Consider the following 17213-nt stretch of genomic DNA (forward strand, 5'->3'; position numbering starts at 1 on the left):
CTATCACCATACGAATATGTCTGCAGCTGAAATTATGTAAGACCACCCCTTAAAGATCAAAAATGTGAAAGTCATTCATAACAAGCACACAGAAAAAACAGTGTTTGACGGATGGAAGGGTAAGAGGTCACAAGCAGGAAATTGCCACATAAGAAGCATGAGGGAAGAGCAGAAAGATAGAGCTGCCCATGTATGGAGGCTGTGTGTGGTTGAGGAGGGGTTCCAGTAGTAGGTGTGGCTTTGGATCAGCTGCTGGAAAGAGATCCACATAATTCTTACCAACCATCAGTACCATACATTTCCTAATAAAACCCTTACCTATTATGTGGCTGGGCCAACCACCTGCAACAGGAAAGGCCCTAGAACACAACAAAGAAACATCAATATATTTGCTTTAGTTTTCCCTCCTTCTGACAATGTGGGTAGGGCGTACTTGTGGTATTTTTCCTCTGAGCTTGGGAAGTGCTGACTGAAACCTACCAATCTGAGATATTTCTGAAAAATAGATAGCCAGGAGAATCTAGGTGGTGTAACTTCAAACATGAAACTTTAGAAAGAATCTGATTTTTTCCTCACATTTCGGTAGGGGAGCCTTCCTGGATTTGCGTGGATCCACAAAATTTCTACCACACAGCATTGCTAAACTTTTCTCAATAAAAAGTGCCCCTTTGTGTGGATGGGGCTTTACCCCAGGAACCGATCAAAACCTGGACCGTGTGAAGTCAATGTGGTGTCAATGAGGTCTTCATATGGTTACAGTTTAGGTCTAGATTTATACTGCTCAGATGGCACACAGTAGGGTAGAAAAACAGTGGTGAGGCAGACAGCAGACATGCTCCGCAAAGGAGAAATATACTAAGAAGACAGGTATTATGGCAGAGGCAGACACTGTTGTTGGTATGCAGAGTGCAGGAGGGTCACAAACTGCTTGGGAAAGGAAACATATGCAAGGCATGAAGAGAGGAGGCAGGTAAGGAAACTAAGGCAGAAAGGTCACAGGGGGATGTATGACATTACAACGCATGCTTTTACCACGCATGCCTATACAACGCGGTATTTACAACGCATAGTGCTTTGGGGCACTGGATAGTGAATAGTTTAATTTACTATTCCAACTCCAGTCCCCGTGGATAGTAGGGAAGGTGTTGGATAGTAAATTAAATCTATTCCCTATCCTAGAGCGCCCCCCAGCGCAATGCGTTGTAATGGTTTGCATTGTAAAAGTTGCGTCGTAAAGTCACTGCGTGGTAAAAGTTGCGTTGTTAAGGATGTTTCCCGTCATGGGGAGAGCACAGAGACTGCAGAGTGGGTGTGTGACATTTATGCTACTCAGCAGGCACAAACACAGGGCAGGGAAAAAAGCAAGGGAAACAAACCCTGTATTGCAATAAATACTGAAACATGCCTCCCCTTCTCTCCTGCCCCGCTTTGCACTTTGAGGCTCCATTAGAGTGGCATAAAACACTATCCAAATAAACAAAAGAAAATAACATCAGGAAATACAGTTCAGATAAAGACACTGTGGAGAGTGAAGACCCGTTCAAGGGGAGGTGTATTTGTAAAATAAGAGCACTGATCTAGCACACTCTCCAATGTTCCTATGTCCCACTGATAGAGCAAGATTTCGCATCGCGACTTGCTCGATTCAAGAACCTCGAAAATCTATTATAATCTCGTAACTTAATTGTTAGTTTTACTAATTTTATGTATTTTGGATGTGCGTGGGTATCATAGAGATGCTTGCCTATGTGTTTTACTAATACGATTAATCCTTGTTCCTAAAATGACCGCTGCTTGACTTTCCTCTTCTGCGCATGCGTCAGTCACACTCACGTGACTTCGTGTAGAGATAGTTTTGGAGGGAAAGGGTGCGCATGCGTAATAAGCAATAAGATGGCTGTGCGTTGATAACGTGGTGAAGCTTTGTGCTGCTGCTCTTGTGAAATTGTTCGTTGCACTTACCATTAATGCATAGTATATTTTTATAATGATGAACCTAAAATGTGAAATCATGACATGTAATACATTCATTTATTTTTATGTACTAATTTGTTTTCGCTTACTTTTCATGTATCACGGGAAATGGGGGTCCGAATGGGTCGTGAGCCATTTTGAAGGTCCTTTCTGCGCATGCTCAAAATGCGAGGCCAAAGACAACCTTGGACCGTGGAACTCAGCCAGTTGGCAGCCACAGTCAAGATGCTCCTGGGAGAATTACCTCTGACCCAGGAGGATGGAGCAAATGTCCCTATGTTGTTACAAATGTATAAGTTTTCATTGTATTCCGTGCGACTTCTCGTGGGAACCCAAATCTTGCTAGGCGGCACCTTAGGATGCAAATTAGGCCTTAGAATAGTCTGTTCTGATTGGTGTGTTAACCAAAACCTACCTTAGGACCAATCCAAATTGGGGATTCTGACACTTTGCAACATTTGGGGGGTGGTACCCTGTCCCAAAACAGTATAACTAGCCTAGGTTTAGCTAGAGAATTTGTCCGACTTGTCTGAATAGCTGACCTGTCACTGACCCAACGCACTCAATAGGTGACTTTGATACAGAGGTGCTGCGGAGCTCTCTGTCCGAAATTTGACCATAGACTCTGAAGGTTTTACTGAACCTTAAGTGCTGGCGGAGCACTTTTTCTGGGAATTCGCTGACCCAATCGGGGTCCTGATCGATAGCTGCAGAGAGGGTGGAGCGCAGGCGGTGCTTTCGAACTGCGGGTGCTGGTCGTATCCTGGTGGTCCTGTCCTGATCCGAATCTGGGTTTCCTGTCCTGTCCTGGGGTGTCCATTCTGCACCTGCTGTCCTACTGAGGGTTATCCTTCCTTGAGGGTTTTCCTGTCCTTAACTGACCCGTGGCCAGGGTTGGTTTTCACACCAGTCTAGGTAAATATTGCTCTGAGTTCTTAAACTGCACCTTTCTATGTTTCTGTCTTTGCTTTAATAAAGACATACCTTTGCACGTGAATAATTTTCCATGCTTTCTCTTGCAACCAATTGCATTTCATAAAGTCATTTGCATCTGATTTCATAGCGTGTTCCTATGTTACCCTACCTTTTAGAAATAATTTTCTGTATTGCAGTTTGCAACTTCCTGTTATGGTCTTGGGTTTTCTCTCGTAAACTGACTAAAAGTAACTCAGATTTATAGCGTGTTCACCTTGTCCTTATCTTAGTTTTTCCTCTCACTTAGCGGGTTCCCTGTCGCACTAGCATTCTTTTAGTAAACCTGTATGACTGCCTCTTATTTGAATTTAAGATAAACTTTCAAAACTTCCAGTTGTCCGTGGTCATTTCATAAAAGTAAAGTCATATGTGAAAAGTATATTTTGCTGCCTTTCCTTTTACAGCTAGCTCCCTGACCCATCGAGGTCATAGGTACCCATAACGGTGGATGGTAAGTTGGGTACACTGGAAATAAATCGAAAGGGAACTCACAATTATTGATAGTAGATTGTGTGGTCACCTGATCAATGTATATGATAAAGTAAAGTATATGGATAGGTAGGACTAGTTAGTCTAGCTAAGTCGGATGCTGCTATAAGAGTAGGCGCTTCAAGGGAAATTGATCACTCACTTGAAAATCGTTTACTTTGAAAAATTATGAAATGTTTTAAAATTGTTATTCTTCTTATCATACTGTTATATGTATTAATCCATTCGTACATAAAACGTCTTTTATGTTGTTAGGAATCCCCGGGGAATTGAATAGCGAGTGGTGAATAGAATCCATTCGCATTGAGGTCGCCTGCTCTAAGGAAGGTTGGTGCAGGTTAGGCTGAACTGGAAGCACTAACTAGGGTTTTTTTCTGAATATATGATTGAATAAATGTTAGTAACGAGGTTCATTGGCAAAATTCCCATTGTGGCGTAACCTAGTCAGGGTCACATCGGAAGAGTAGCGGGTTCATCGGAGCTTGCGTGAAAGCAAAGGGGTTCGCTGGGGAAACCTTAGTCTCAGATATATCCCGGAGAAGTGGATGAGTCTAGGGAAGTAGCAGGTGCCCCAATGCTAGTGTGAAGGGTAGGCAGAAGAGATCTACCCGTAGTGAGTGAAAAGTAAATGGAAGTAGTTTACTTGCAGCGAAACAAATTCTTTCCTGTCTAGACACTTGAGCACGGTGGCAAATGTGTATTCGTTGTAAAATAACCAAGCACTAAGCACTTTAGAAAGAAAGAAAGTTTCCGTTACCTTGTGAAGGAGGGAGTCAGTCGCGAAGCTGCTCTGACGTCACTCCGTGCCGCGCTGGGATTGGTAGACGCAGCGGGCTGGTAGCAGAGCTGGTATTGTAAGGGAGGGGCGAGCGCCGGAGCGTGGGAATTGTCTCACGAAAGGGCCGCGTACCCATTGGTCGAGATTATTTGAACTCGTGCATTTCATTGGTCGCACGAAAATAATAGACGCACTTGGATTGGAAGTGGTTTTGTAAACAAAATCACTCGTAAAAATCGTATGTGGCATTCGTATAGACCGCATACCAGACCTGATCCACGGCATATGGGATTTGAGAACGATCAGTGGAAAGGAGTTAAAAACGACATTATGTACGGAACTAAGAGAAAAGTGTCTCTTGTAAATAAGGTGAAGTATTATTTCAAAAAGGACGAGCCGATTAAAACTAGAGAAGGTGTTGTCATACCGCAACCTAACACTCCCGCATCTTTCATGATGTTCGATAAAGGGTACAACACATGTGTATGGTTGGAGAATTGGGTGGAATACACGAAAGATGACGGAGTATTGGCTTTTCCGTTGGATGGAACATTTAACAGCAGAATTCTATTCAATTTGAGAACACGGATGAATGATTTACATCCCAGACCTAGATTAACGCAGTATGAAGCGCTAGAGGAATGGGAAATCGAGGCTTTCGAAAGGGATAAGCCACGGATGGATAAAGGGTTAACTAAATTTTATCCAAAATTGAAACAGGAAGCACGAGCTAAAAAGATGAAACAGTGGAGGCAGAACATGATAGTGGAGGGATTGTTTCCCATGATGCCAGCAGATGATCCTTCTGGGGGACAGAAACGGTTGGAAAAATCTAAACATTGGGTACCCATCGGAGAGTCGGATGATGAATTATTAGATGAGCTATGTACGAGAAGTCCGCCTCCTTATAATGAAGGACACCGACCTTTAAGTGCGGGAGATATTTCCCGAAGACCTCCACCACCAGAAGAGATCAGGTCCGCAAGTGTAGGAGGGGGTTACCACATTCCTCCCTATACCGAGAGTCTAGGACCAGTGGATACAAGAAACATTTATCCCAGAATGTCAGCTAGTGGGGAGACAGGATATTCCCGGGAAGGAGATTTTTGTTCTCGACCTCCCTATGGAGGCGAGGTGAGACCGTCAAGTTCAGGAATGCCGTTATTACAGTCACAGTATGAGGAAGAACGAAGATCCCTAGGTACAGGAAGTTTATTCCCAAGACCAAATTATGGTGAAGGACCTAGTGAGACTCATCCCACTGCCCCAAGTTATGCTCCCACACTAACCCCGCAGGTGTTACATGACCAATACATAGAAAGAATACTGGAAGAAAAGGAGCGGGAGGTTCTAGCAAAACAGAGAGCTGAGATCATTCAGAAAATGACCCAGTTAAATACCAGTCCTGAAGCATTGACAATCCCAGTAACAATCGGACCCGTAGTTTCATTGTACGGGGATCGGCATGAAAGTCCAAAACCTCCAGTCATTACTCCCGTAATAGCACAGTCCAGACCAGAACCCTTAATTGTAGATGAACAGACGAGCGAATGTGAATCTGAAGTCTCACTGATGGATCTGCCCATTAGAAATACAGGGAAAAGAATGCAGAAAAGACATAATCCTTTCAATGCACGGGAGATTCAAATGGAATCGACTTCAGGTACTAGAAGTGTCACTTTAGTCACACCTGAGGAAATCGAAAGATGGAGTCAAGAATTAGGGAAACTAACTTCGCAAACGAAACCTTTAGACCTCTACAAACTGAGAGTAGAAATAGAAGAATTAATGGCAGGAAACGTAGGATTAGACAGATTAAATACCTACTCCGAAGAAGAGCTGCTGTTTATGTGCAAAAGTCTTACCCAAAATGTCCGAGTACTTCATGAAAAATTGACCGATACTGCTGCTAGTATGGGAATAGACATTTCAAAATCGAAACCCTTGCAGAAACCATACCGAGCAGAATTTTCAGACAGAGATTTGGAAAACCTGAATGTGTCAGGAGAAAAGGCACAGGTCAAGGAACTATTGACAGTGTTGCAGAAATGGGGAGATGTGGAAAAGTGGAAAGCTAGGTGGGCTCGAAAGAAAGATGAGGCCAGGTAACTCCCGAATTTGTCCTAAAGGAAGCAGACAAACCAGAACAGTTATGCCCTATGCGTGAGGTGCCAGGGGGAAAATATGTACACGTCCCATGGTCCCGACAGGATATTGTGTCCTTCACAAATGACTTCCCAAAATTATGCGAAAAGCCAGTCGATTGGTACCGGCAGGTAGAAAGATTCGTAAAAGTGCAGAAATGCCTATGGAAAGACCTGGATGGGTTCTTCGACATAGTGGTCCCTGTGGATCTGTGGACTGAGTGTAAAATAGCCATCGCCTGGCCTAGTGAGGAATACCCGAGAGATGACAAGACAGGGGAACCATCAAAGGAAGTGATGAGGAAGTATAAACAAGTAATTCAACATTTGAAAATAAAAGTACCTGCAAAGGAAACTGATTGGACCAAGATAGATAGAACCACGCAGGAAAGGGACGAGACAGTGCACTCGTTTTATGAAAGGCTGTTGCAGGTGTTCAAAACATACAGTTGTATAGATAACATCGAGATGAAGGACATGACCCACTTCATTTACAGGTTTGTAAACGGTTTAAGACCCGAAATTTGTCAGTGGATAAAGGATAATAAAATCTGTTGGCATACCAAAAAGATAGATGAGGTCCTACGGTACGCAAAGTACTGTGAGGACGAAATGGCAGAAAAGAAAAAGGCCCTGAAGGAGAAGGTGATGTGGGCTCAAGTAAAGCTCGCAGAACAACAGGAAAAGCAACTGAGTAAATTAAATAAAGTGGCTCAGAGCCAAGGTCCTGGGGGAGGGAATGGAGGAAAGCCCCGACCTAAAATGAGTAGAGAGGAAGCCAAAAAGAAATTTCCCTGCCATCAGTGCGGAGAAATTGGACATTGGCGAGACGAGTGTCCGTATTTACAAATTGATAATGCCCAAACACCTGATTTAATTCCACAGACGCAGAATGAAAAGCAAAGAAAGACCCAGCAACAGGTAAAAACGATTCAAGTGCCTCGAGCGCCAAAGCCTATATTTAAAGGGAAGTCACCACAGGGTGATGATGTAGAAGTCTGGGGAGGCAATGAGGATAGAAATACAGCAACTTCGCAGTATTTGTTGAACGACACTTTTTTCTGTGATGACCAATACTGACGGGGCCTGAGAGGGGAGGACGAGGAGTGCGTACTTGGCGCCTCTTTGCCGGTAGACCAGTCAGGGCCATATATTGAAGGAAAGGTTGATGGAAATGATGTCACCTTTCTATTGGACACTGGTGCTACCCGTTCTACTGTGAGAACAGTGGACGTTCCAAACCTACCCCTCTCGGGAGAAGCAATCCAAGTAGTAGGAGTATCTAATCAACTGATTAGTACACCTGTTACCGAACCCATGGAGATCTCAATTGGAAACTTTAAACAAATGCACAGATTTGTTGTCTGTGATACCAGTCCGGTAAATTTGCTGGGACGTGATTTGCTGTGCAAAATTAATTGTACCATCTTTTGCACACCAAAGGGCGTCGAAATTCAAACCCCAGATGAAGACGGTATCTACAAGCTAATGTTAATTAGACCTGACTCAGAAATAAAACGAATGACTATACAGGACTTACCTGAAGAACTCCAGCAGACAGTGAAGTCAGAAGTGTGGGACTTTACTGGAAAGGATGTAGGGTTGATGAAAAACATAGATCCCATACAGATAACAATGAAAGAAAATGCAGTTTACCCTAACACTAAGCCTTACAAAATGAGTGCCGAAGTGAGAGCAGGTGTTGCCATTGAAGTACAGAAATTGCTAGAAGCAAACATCATACAGGAAGTAATGAGTAGCCCGTGTAATTCACCCATTATGGGCATCAAAAAGCCTAATGGCAAGTACAGAGTAGTGCAGGACCTGAGAAAGGTAAACAAAATTGTGGTTCCTTGCTGTCCCATTGTCCCAAACCCAGCAGTCATCCTGTATCAGATTCCCTGGGATGCTGAATGGTTCACTGTGATAGACCTATGCCATGCTTTCTTTTCGATCCCATTGCATCCAGATAGCAAATTTCTTTTCTCATTTGCTTTCAACAGTAACGTGTATGTCTGGAACAGGGTCCCCCAGGGGTACACAGAAAGCCCCTCTATCTTTAATCAGATCTTGAAAAAATGCCTTGAAACTTTAGTCTTACCCGGAAAATCTGTTTTGGTACAGTACATTGACGACCTATTGGTGTCGTCTAAAAGCCATAGGGATTGCGTGGTTGACACCATTGCCCTACTGAATCACCTGAGTGAAAAGGGACATAAAGTGGCCCCTGAAAAATTACAGTTCTGTTCGAAATCAGTGAAATATCTGGGACACCAGATAGAAAAAGGTATCAGAAAAGTCACCTCAGAGAGAGTCAGAATAATTCAAAATATGCAGTTACCCCGTACTCAGAAAGAAATCAGAATGTTCCTCGGAGTTGTAGGTTATTGCAGGCAATGGATTGTGGGATTTGCAGTTCTTGCAAAGCCTTTGATACAAATGACAAAGAAAGGAGCAAAGGACCCAGTTGAATGGAATGACGAGAGCCTAACAGCTTTCACACAGTTGCGAAATTGCCTGTGTACAGCCCCTGCTCTGGGAATGCCTGACTACTCCAAGGAGTTTGGCTTATTCTGTGACACTCGTGACAATTGTGCATTGTCAGTCCTGACTCAGGAGCATGGGTTGACCAGAAGGCCTGTGGCATATTTTTCTGCCACGTTGGATCCAGTGGCTGCTGGACTACCTGGATGTCTAAAAGCTGTAGCTGCAACTTGCACCAGTTTAGAACAAAGTGAGTCTATCATCATGGGACATCCTGTAACTGTATATGTTCCACATGCAGTTGTGATCCTATTGACTCGTACAAAAACTCAGTATCTCACCCCTAGTCGGCTGACTAAATATGAGAGGATTCTTATGGGTGCTGCAAATATCGGTATTACCCGATGTAACATTTTAAACCCTGCCACTCTACTCCCTGACTCAATGGTAATGGAAGAGAAGGGAGATAATGAGCATGACTGCATTAACCTGACAGAGTTCAGTACCAAACCTCGCCCAGACATTAAAGAAACTCCTTTGCCTGTGCATGATGTGGAATGGTTCGTGGATGGTTCCTGCTTAAGACATGAACTAGGAGGCCTAAGTGCTGCCTATGCTGTGGTCACGTTAGGCAAAATTGAAGAAGCATCTTATCTATTTGGAGTAAAGTCTGCACAAATAGCTGAATTGATCGCCCTGATAAGAGCTTGCAAATTGGGAAAAGACAAAAAAGTAATGGTGTATACTGATAGTCAGTACTGTTACGGGGTTGTGCATGACTTTGGCCAATTATGGCTACAAAGAGAATTCCTGACTTCTTCAGGTACCCCCATTCGGAATGGAAAAGTTGTCCAAGACCTTTTAGAGGCAATCCAATTACCAAAAGAATTGGCAGTGGTCAAATGTGTTGCTCATAAGAAGGGCCTTGACCCTGTATCTTTGGGAAATGATTTCGCTGATCGGGTGGCAAAACAATGTGCTATGGATCGACTGAGAATAAATCCCAATCGGGGTGGGGTTGGAAACAGCTGCCAACTTAGAATGTTTGAAGAAGTGCCTACTTGGGATGAAGTGAGAGAATGGCAGCATGTGACGCCCTGGGAAGAGAAAGAGAAATGGAAAGAACAATTTTGTAAACCGAGACGTGAGGATGGTGTCATGGTGGGCCCAAATGGTATGCCTGTGTTACCAAGACACCTGCTTGCCCCAATGGCTCGATTGATACATGCGGGATCACACATTGGGAGGGACGCCATGGTTCTGGTATTCCAACAGACTTGGTTCAACAAGAAATTCAGGAAGGTAGCAGAATCTCTCTGCCAGAGGTGCTTGTCCTGTCAACAGTTCAACGCTGGCAAGAAAACAGAAGTTGAACTGATGAAAATTGGGAGATCAGGGGGTCCCTTTGTGAGAATACAAATTGATTTCATTACCATGCCTCGTTGTGAGGGAAAAAGGTATGTCCTTGTCATTGTCTGCCTATTTACAAAGTGGGTGGAAGCTTACCCTGCCCCACAGAATGATGCCATAACTGTAGCTAAGCTCCTACTAAAAGAATTGATACCTAGATTCGGGGTTCCAGTCTTTATTGACTCAGATAGAGGCGGACATTTTCAGAATGAAATTTTGGCCCAGCTTTGTACAGCATTTGGGATCACACAAAAGCTGCACTGTGCATATCATCCAGAGGCTTCTGGAGTGGTAGAACAGATAAACGGTACAATAAAAAATAGATTGGCAAAAATATGTGATTCTACTGGCTTGAACTGGATAAATGCCTTGCCTCTTGTTCTGATGGGACTCAAAAAGCATTCCAGATCGAAGAACAGGCCTGAGCCCCCATGAGATATTGATGGGAAGAGTGATGAGACAAGCATGGGTACCAGGATACAAACTGTTAAGCATTTCTGATGATTTGGTACTTGAATACTGCAAGCAACTGGGTGACCAAGTGCGTTCTATCTCTCGCCAGATTGGGGCAGACGCCGTCGCCAACCCGACAACTCCAGTTCACAAATTGGTTCCTGGTGACTGGGTTAAGATAAAGAAGCATACTCGTTCAAGTTGCCTTGCGCCAAGGTGGGGGGGAAAAGCGCCAAGTAATCCTGGTTACGACGACAGCAGTGAAGTGTGCAGGCGTGCCCAAGTGGATCCATGCCAGCCATACCCAGAAGGTGATACCAGACGAGGAGCCTGGAGCTGAAGGTCGTCCCTCTGAGGGGTCTACCGACGTTGGTCCTGAAGTAGCTGATATCAGACGGCCGAGCACCAGTCCCGTTGAGGGTCCTTTAGGCGTTGGTCCAGAGGCAGCCGATGACGTATGGCCAAGCACCAGTACTGCCGAGGAGCCCACAGACGTTGGTCCGAAAGTAGCTGATGACGAGCTGCAGAGGATTTGGCCAGAGGATTTGATACCCATAATCGATCTTACTGGAGATCCACTGAGAACAAGAGAGCGAATAAGAGAAGATAGAGAGTGGAATAGAGAGGTCGAGCAAGGCACAGGCGAAGACCCTCAGATCATTGAGATTCACATCAAAACTGAGGACGAAGAAGAAGGTCAGACAGGGACAGAACAAGTGATCGATACTCCTCCACAGACTCCTGATATCGAAAAGGGACAGACTAGACATAGTGTAATAGTTCGAGCAGAAGAAAATCAAGGGATCGAAGTGCTCGAGCAGGATCAGACAGAACTAGGAGAACATGTTCAGGACATAGAAACAGAGACAGTTGAAAGCGAAACACAAAAGATACCTGAACCAGGCCAGCTTAGCAACCAGGCAGAAGAAATAGATACAAGACCTGGGACTAGCCAGACAGAAAGGGAGAAGGCAGAAATTGAAGTGCCACAAACAAGTGAAAATAAAAGGACATTAGAAGAAAGCCAAATAACAGTGCCAGCTAAAAGACTCAAGAAAAAGAAGCACATTGAGCCAAGGTATATTAAAAGACTAAGATTAAGAATAAAAACTGTCCAAGAGAAACTTGCAGACATAAGAAGAAGTCCCCGAATTGCAGAAATACCTGAGGATAGCTCCAAGAGAAGGAGTGAAAGAATAAAAAGACAAAACGAAAAATACAAGGATCCGGAGTGGACCTACTTGATCTTGGAAAACTTTGAGGATCTTGATATTACTGACGAAAGCGACGGAGAACCCATTTCTGATTACTCTGCAGAGGAAGAGGAAGAACCTCCGTGAAATTGGTCAGCAATAAAAATACCTGGGAAAAGCTGCAAAGAGGGGTTAAAATTTCCTTCTGAGCCAAAATGTCTGATACAAACGTGAGTGGTAGATCGAGCCGCAGTTGTTGCAAAACATGCTGCAAGGTGTGTATATGTAGTATAGTTATAGTAATATTAATTTGGATAGGATTAACAGTTTTCATTCCCTTTATGGTTAGCAAAAATACTAATATTGACCCTACTCAGATTACCGACACTGAAGAACTGACAACACAAAGTGTAGAAAGACGTGAGAAAGCACTCAGACAGACAAAACGAGACTTAGAAGCATCAGATGAGGAAGGACTACATTACCACGGAGTTAGAAACAAGACACATTTAAATGTTTTCGCAAATTTGTTAGTGCATTACGTAGAAACTATGGAAATAGAAGATTGCTATGTCTGCATGAAGCTACCTACTTCTGTGGCTGAAGGCGTGACATATCATCATCTACCTCTGACCTATGGAATTTCCTGTAGTATTTTAGCAAGCTTATTTTACAAAAGAGGACAGTTACAGTACTATTACTCTAATAATGACGTGATCTTTTCTGAACTTCCCATTCGTGGAAATCTGAATCCTGTACATACCAAAAGTGACGTAATACGGTATATGTGAGACTATTTTCTGACTATAGGCAATATAGACATAGCTGAAGCACACAGAGAGAACTTGACCTGTACATTACATGAACAGGAAAAGATATTTTTAAACATGGCAGAGAAGAGAAGGGAGAGTTTCCAAAGGAAGGCTAATGACAAGAAACAGAAAACACCTAAGTGGGCTGAGAACATGGAAAGCACCTCAAATGGCGGGGCAGGGGCTGCTTTGTTGCTGGATTTCGAGAAGAAAGGGAAACTCTGTCTTCACCGCGAGAAGACTAGTTATTATAATAACATTTTCATTGGTTCCAGTCAATGTGAACACAATTACAAGGTAATTGGAGGTTGGGGATTCAAAAATGGGTCAGAGCCTGTGTTTCCTGGAATTTATTATATATGTGGAGACAAGGCTTATTTTAAATTGCCGGATCACTGGTATGGAAGCTGCTACTTTGGCATTGTCTTCCCGAAAATATACCATGTGAATGAAATTTCTGGAAGCAATGAAAATACTAATGGCTTAGTGCGTAGCAAAAGAGAAAGCGTAGGTGAAATAATGGGTAGTATTTTTAGTGCACTGATACCTGGAGTGGGAGTGGTTCTGAACACTCACAGAATTTGCAAATTGTCCACAATAGTGGATGTGCTGTCTACTGACACAGCTCATGGATTTCTGCTGGTCAATACTGAAATGGTTGCGATCAGATCAATGGTTTTGCAGAACAGACTTGCTCTTGACACCTTATTAGCAAAAGAGGGCGGAGTCTGCCGGATGTTGAAAGCGCAACATTGTTGCACTTACATTCCGGACAAGAGCGTACAGCTCAAAAGATATGTGAAAAACATTACTAATTTGGAAAAGGAACTCAAACCACTCGAGTTTGACAGTGCCTGGAAGAGACTGGTCTCTCCAATGTAGGTCATTGGTTTGCTAGTTTAGGTAAAAGCTTATTGTTTAAGGTACTGATGCCAATTGGAGTGATAGGTCTTATCCTATTTCTCATATTCGTCTGTTGCAAATGTCACAAACACACCAAGAAATACCAAGTGAATGCGAGAGGAGTGAAACGGAGTGCGGATGAGCTTGAATTGGAAGAAATGAATAATAAGATTTATAAAAAGGTGAAAAATTCTCACCCTACTTTAAATGAGAAGGAAAAATTGAATCGCCTGTTGGAAGAGATAGAAATGTACAAAGTGTGAAAGAAAGTTGGCATCTGTTTCCATTTTTTGTGATGATAGTAAATATCATCAAAGAGGGGATTGATAGAGCAAGATTTCGCATCGCGACTTGCTCGATTCAAGAACCTCGAAAATCTATTATAATCTCGTAACTTAATTGTTCGTTTTACTAATTTTATGTATTTTGGATGTGCGTGGGTATCATAGAGATGCTTGCCTATGTGTTTTACTAATACGATTAATCCTTGTTCCTAAAATGACCGCTGCTTGACTTTCCTCTTCTGCGCATGCGTCAGTCACACTCACGTGACTTTGTGTAGAGATAGTTTTGGAGGGAAAGGGTGCGCATGCGTAATAAGCAATAAGATGGCTGTGCGTTGATAACGTGGTGAAGCTTTGTGCTGCTGCTCTTGTGAAATTGTTCGTTGCACTTACCATTAATGCATAGTATATTTTTATAATGATGAACCTAAAATGTGAAATCATGACATGTAATACATTCATTTATTTTTATGTACTAATTTGTTTTCGCTTACTTTTCATGTATCACGGGAAATGGGGGTCCGAATGGGTCGTGAGCCATTTTGAAGGTCCTTTCTGCGCATGCTCAAAATGCGAGGCCAAAGACAACCTTGGACCGTGGAACTCAGCCAGTTGGCAGCCACAGTCAAGATGCTCCTGGGAGAATTACTTCTGACCCAGGAGGATGGAGCAAATGTCCCTATGTTGTTACAAATGTATAAGTTTTCATTGTATTCCGCGCGACTTCTCGTGGAAACCCAAATCTTGCTAGGCGGCACCTTAGGATGCAAATTAGGCCTTAGAATAGTCTGTTCTGATTGGTGTGTTAACCAAAACCTACCTTAGGACCAATCCAAATTGGGGATTCTGACACTTTGCAACATTTGGGGGGTGGTACCCTGTCCCAAAACAGTATAACTAGCCTAGGTTTAGCTAGAGAATTTGTCCGACTTGTCTGAATAGCTGACCTGTCACTGACCCAACGCACTCAATAGGTGACTTTGATACAGAGGTGCTGCGGAGCTCTCTGTCCGAAATTTGACCATAGACTCTGAAGGTTTTACTGAACCTTAAGTGCTGGCGGAGCACTTTTTCTGGGAATTCGCTGACCCAATCGGGGTCCTGATCGATAGCTGCAGAGAGGGTGGAGCGCAGGCGTTGCTTCCGAACTGCGGGTGCTGGTCGTATCCTGGTGGTCCTGTCCTGATCCGAATCTGGGTTTCCTGTCCTGTCCTGGGGTGTCCATTCTTGAGGGTTTTCCTGTCCTTAACTGACCCGTGGCCAGGGTTGGTTTTCACACCAGTCTAGGTAAATATTGCTCTGAGTTCTTAAACTGCACCTTTCTATTTTTCTGTCTTTGCTTTAATAAAGACATACCTTTGCACGTGAATAATTTTCCATGCTTTCTCTTGCAACCAATTGCATTTCATAAAGTCATTTGCATCTGATTTCATAGCGTGTTCCTATGTTACCCTACCTTTTAGAAATCATTTTCTGTATTGCAGTTTGCAACTTCCTGTTATGGTCTTGGGTTTTCTCTCGTAAACTGACTAAAAGTAACTCAGATTTATAGCGTGTTCACCTTGTCCTTATCTTAGTTTTTCCTCTCACTTAGCGGGTTCCCTGTCGCACTAGCATTCTTTTAGTAAACCTGTATGACTGCCTCTTATTTAAATTTAAGATAAACTTTCAAAACTTCCAGTTGTCCGTGGTCATTTCATAAAAGTAAAGTCATATGTGAAAAGTATATTTTGCTGCCTTTCCTTTTACAGCTAGCTCCCTGACCCATCGAGGTCATAGGTACCGATAACGGTGGATGGTAAGTTGGGTCCACTGGAAATAAATCGAAAGGGAACTCACAATTATTGATAGTAGATTGTGTGGTCACCTGATCAATGTATATGATAAAGTAAAGTATATGGGCCCGAAGCCAGAAGTGGCGACATTATTGGTCGGGTGACCCGCGATCGTGTTTCGTCTCCACTGAGACTTTATCAAGGCTCTAACACAAGATTAAAACACTATTGTGAATACAGTTATGTCAGATGTACCTGGTGGTTACCCACAGCCTACACCCCAATTTTTAAATAACCGCAAAACTGAACCTTGTAGTATTCAAATACATTTTCAATCATAAACACATTCAACCTAATACCACAAAGCTCCAAACTTGGCACACATAATCTCCGTTATATGACACCTGCTTCCTCCCACCAGCATTATCATTACTTATAATCATAGGACAGTTAAAAGCAGTTTGTCATACATGGCTCATATCATTACCTAAGAATTGAAAGGAAAAGATCTCAGAAGCGCGAATCATGGGGTAGCGTACGGACTGACATACATAGATCCTTTTAAGAGTCTTGGAGGAGCCGCACGTGCATTTACACGTTGTAGCCAGACAAACGGGATTTGGTTGGTATGATTGATTGAGCCCAACTGCGATTGATTGCCCGTACAAGGGTATGAATCTTTTTCTTGTGTGTGGTTTCTTGACCTCCAATGTGTTTTCTTTTGTTTTTTATGCTGGGTTAGTCACAGATTTATAAGCGGGTGGTGACAACATTTGAAGGATAGTGCACATACAGTATAAAGGGAAATTTGGTGTGAAGAATGCGTTAGGTGGCACTGGGATATTAACCCCTTGCTTGCTTGCTGATGACGGCTCCCGTCCGTCATGCATTACAGTGCTCCTGTGCTGATGACGGCCGGGAGCTGTCATGACCACGCCCGTGATCGTAATGTCCAGCACAGGAGCGGAATTCCGGCCGCGGGCAAGGGGTTAAGCAGCAACAAAATATACTGTTCTAGAGGAACAGACCCTGTCTTGATAGTATCTTGGACTTAATTGATTTAGTTCAATAATTTGTGTTTTTGGTGATGTTATATCTGTAATTTCCCTTGTTTTTTTCTTTGACTCTATGTGCTCATCACTGGACTACAGGACTCCTATTTGTGCACATACGGCTGGTGCTCTTGAAGATTCTGGAAAACACTATTAACAAACGGGTGAGACAGTTGTTCCCGCGTGCGATCTCTTATTAACTGAAGTGATTTAACACCGAGGATTGACTTAGGCCAATTGATAACCCCTTTGGTTTAATAAATGTTACAAGGGCATACTTTGTTCAGAGGTTAAGTTTGAGTATTGAACCGAAGGGTACCTGTGTTGAAAGATTATTCTTTAACCTATACAGCTGTGGATTTCACATAACCAAGAGTATAAGACAGGTCTGGTCTTGGATGAACAGTTGGATAAAGATCGTCTTGTCAATCCGTGGGTGTCAGGCAGGTGTAGCCTTTTAATCCTTTTCTGTGGATGATTTTGATGA

At 43.2% G+C, this 17213-nt stretch overlaps 1 protein-coding gene across 2 annotated transcripts in view; it reads left to right on the forward strand.

The window, feature by feature from the left end:
• Positions 1 to 17213, forward strand: part of LOC144755679 (uncharacterized) — a 274169-nt gene that overhangs the window by 169720 nt on the left and 87236 nt on the right. Inside the window, exon 5 of one of the 2 annotated variants that reach the window (XR_013594952.1) lies at positions 16826 to 16890. The exons of the other annotated variant lie outside the window; for it this stretch is intronic. The gene's annotated coding sequence lies outside the window, so the exon portion shown is untranslated. The remainder of the gene's footprint in view (positions 1 to 16825; positions 16891 to 17213) is intronic. 2 annotated transcript variants of the gene reach the window in all.

This window comes from Lissotriton helveticus, chromosome 5_1 (assembly GCF_964261635.1).
Source record: "Lissotriton helveticus chromosome 5_1, aLisHel1.1, whole genome shotgun sequence".
Classification (NCBI taxonomy): domain Eukaryota; kingdom Metazoa; phylum Chordata; class Amphibia; order Caudata; family Salamandridae; genus Lissotriton; species Lissotriton helveticus.